The sequence below is a fragment of the Nicotiana tomentosiformis genome, unplaced genomic scaffold (genome assembly GCF_000390325.3).
Source record: "Nicotiana tomentosiformis unplaced genomic scaffold, ASM39032v3 Un00413, whole genome shotgun sequence".
NCBI classification, from domain to species: domain Eukaryota; kingdom Viridiplantae; phylum Streptophyta; class Magnoliopsida; order Solanales; family Solanaceae; genus Nicotiana; species Nicotiana tomentosiformis.
In genome coordinates, this window is record NW_027174972.1 from 11560 (window position 1) to 15412 (window position 3853).

Consider the following 3853-nt stretch of genomic DNA (forward strand, 5'->3'; position numbering starts at 1 on the left):
TTTGGCCGTAAAACGCAAAACAACGAGGAAAGGTCATTTAGAGGTGGTGACTATGGTTCATTAGGTCGTATTTGTTAGCCCAAAAAATTTTTAGGCGATCAGGGTTTGGGAGGCCTGTGTCCACTCGGAAGGCGTGGGCTATAACACACGAAAATATGGGAATCGGGCGGAATTCTAGTTTTTAGGCCGTAATAAGCAAAAGAACGAGAAACGGTCATGGCGGGGCGGGGGTAATGGTTCCTTAGGTATTATTTGATGTCCTGGAAAAATTTTAGGCTATCGGAGTCCGGGGGTCCCGGACCCATTCGGAAGGCGTGGGCTATAGCACACGAAAATATGAGAATCAGGCGGAATTCTAGTTGTTTGGCCGCAAAATGCAAAAAAGGAATAACGCTCTTGGAAAGTGGTGACTATGGTTCCTTAGGTCGTATTTGATGGCCCAGAAAGTTTTTAGGCCATCCGGCTCCGGGTGCCCGGACCCATTCGGAAGGCGTGGGCTATAGCACACGAAAATATGGCAATCGGGCGAAATTCTAGTTTTTGGGCCGGAAAATGCAAAAAAGGAAGAACGCTCATGGAAGCGGGTGACTATGGATCCTAAGGTCGTATTTTATGGCCCGGAAAATTTTAGGGGATCCGGGTCATCGAGGCCCGGCACACTCGGAAGGCGACACGAAAATATGCGAATTGAGCGGAATTCTAGTTTTTTTTATTGTAAAAATCAAAATAACAAGGAACGGTCATGGTGGGGTGGTGACTATGGTACCTTAGGTCCTATATGACTTCCCGGATAAATTTTAGGCAAACCGGGTCCGGGGGCACTGCCCACTGGGAAGGCGTGGGCTATAGCACACGAAAATAAGGGAATCGAGGGGAATTCTAGTTTTTTTGGCCGTAAACGGCAAAACAAATAGGAACTGTCATGGCGGGCAGTGACTATGGTACCTTAGCTCGTATTTGATGGCCCGAAAATGTTTTAGGCGATCGCAGTCTGGGAGGCCCGGACCCATTCGCAAGGCGTGGGATATAGCAAACGAAAAAATGGCAATCAGGCAAAATTCTAGTTTTTTGGCGCAAAAAGCAAAAAAATGAGGAAGGTTCATGGCGGGGTGGTGTCTATGGTTTCTTAGGTGGTATTTGATGGACCAAAAACTTTTTAGGCGATCGAGGTCTGGGGGGCCTGGGTCCACTCGGAAGGCGTGGGCTATTGCACACAGAAATATATGAATTGGGCGAAATTCTAGTTTTTTGGCAGTAATATGCAAAAGAATGAGGAACGGTCATGGCGGGGTGGGGGTTATGCTTCCTTAGGTCGTATTTGATGGACCGGAAAAATTTTAGGCGATCGGGGTCCGGGGGTCCCGGACCCATTCGGAAGGTGTGGGTTATAGCACACGAAAATCTGGGAATCAAGTGGAATTCTAGTTTTTTGGACTCAAATGCAAAAAAGGAAGAACGCTCATGGAAAGCGGTGACTATGGTTCCTTAAGTCGTATTTGATGACCCGGAAAAATTTTAGGCCGTCCGGCTACGGGGGACCCGGACCCATTCGGAAGGCATGGGCTATAGCACACGAAAATATGGCAATCGGGCGAAATTCTTATTTATTGGCCAGAAAATCCAAAAAAAGGAAAAAACGCTCATGGAAGCGGGTGACTATGGATCCTAAGGTCGTATTGATGGCCCGGAAAATTTTAGGAGATCCGGGTTACCGAGGCCCGGCACACTCAGAAGGCGACACAAAAATATGCGAACTGAGCGGAATTCTAGTTGTTTTGTCATAAAATTGAAAACAAGAAGGAACGGTCATGGTGGAGTGGTGACTATGGTACCTTAGGTCCTATATGACTTCCCGAATAAATTTTAGGCGAACCGGGTCCGGGGGCACTGCCCACTGGGAAGGCGTGGGCTACAACACACGAAAATAAGGGAATCGGGTGGAATTCTAGTTTTTTTGGCCGTAAACAGCAAAAAAGCAGAACGGTCATAGCGGGCGGTGACTATGGTACCTTAGCTCATATTTGATGGCCCGAAAATATTTGAGGCGATCGCAGTCCGGAGGGCCCGGACCCATTCGGAAGGCGTGGGATATAGCACACGAAAATATGGCAATCAGGCGAAATTCTAGTTTTTTTTCCGCAAAAAGCAAAACAATGAGGAAAGTTCATGGGGGCGGTGTCCATGGTTCCTTAGGTCGTATTTGATGGACCGAAAATTTTTTAGGCGATCGGGGTCTGGGGGCCTGGGTCCACTCGGAAGGCGTGGGCTATAGCACACAAAAATATGGGAATCGGGCGGAATTCTAGTTTTTTGGCCGTAATAAGCAAAAGAACGAGGAGCAGTTATGACGGGGCGGTGACTATGGTTACTTAGGTCGTATTTGATGGCCCGAAAAAATTTTAGGCTATCCGGTTCCGGGGGTCCGGGCCCACTCGGAATGCCTGGGCCATAACACACGAAAATATGGGAATCGGGGGGAATTCTAGTTATTTGGCCGTAAAACGCAAAAAAGTAGAGCGGTCATGGCGGGGCGGTGATTATGGTTCCTTAGGTTGCATTTGATGGCCCGAAAAAAATTTAGGCGATCCGGTTCTAGGGGCCCGGGTCCACACCGAAGGCGTGCGCTATAGCAAACGAAAATATGGGAATCGGACAGAATACTACTTATTTGGCCGTAAAATGCAAAAACACGAGGAGCAATCATGACTGGGCGGTGAGTATGGTTCCTTAGGTCGTATTTGATGGCTCGGAAAAATTTTAGGTGATCCGGTTCAGGGGCCCGGGGCCACTCGGAAGGAGTGGGCTATAGCACACGAAAATATTTGAATTAGGCGGAATTCTAGTTTGTTGGCCGTAAAACACAAACACACGAGGAGCAGTCATGACGGGGTAGTGACTATGGTTACTTAGGTCGTATTTGATGGCCCGGAAAAATTTTTAGGCGATCCGGTTCTGGGGGCCTGAGGCCACTCAGAAGGCGTGGGCTATAGCACAAGAAAGTATTTGAATCATGCGGAATTCTAGTTTTTTGGCCGTAAAACGCATAAACACGAGGAGCAGTCATGATGGGGCGGTGACTATGGTTACTTAGGTCGTATTTGATGGCTCGGAAAAATTTTAGGCGATCCGGTTTCGGGGGTCCGGGCCCACTCGGAATGCGTGGGCTATAACACACGAAAATATGAGAATCGGGGGGAATTCTAGTTATTTGGCCGTAAAACGCAAAAAAAAGAGGAGCAGTCATGGCGGGGCGGTGACTATGGTTCCTTAGGTTGTATATGATGGCCCTAAAAACATTTAGGCGATCCGGTTCTGGGGGCCCGGGCCCACACCGAAGGCGTGCACTATAGCACACAAAAATATGGGAATCGGGCGGAATACTAGTTATTTGGCCGTAAAACACAAAAACACGAGGAGCAATCATAACGGGGCAGTGAGTATGGTTCCTTAGGTCGTATTTGATGGCCAGGAAAAATTTTAGGCGATCCGCTTCTGGGGGTCTGGGGCCACTCGGAAGGCGTGGGATATAGCACACGAAAATATTTGAATCAGGCGGAATTCTAGTTTTTTGGCCGTAAAACCCAAAAACACGAGGAGCAGTCATGACAGGGCGGTGACTATGGTTCCTTAGGTCGTATTTGATGACGCGAAAAAATTTTAGGCAATCCGGTTCTGGGGTCCCGGGCCCACTCAAAAGGCTTGGGCTTATAGGACACGAAAATAAGGGAATCAAGCAGAATTCTAGTTTTTTGGCCGTAAACCACACAAAACAAACGAGGAGCAGTCATGACGGGGCGGTGACTATGGTTACTTAGGTCATATTTGATGGACCGAAAAAATTTTAGGCGATCCG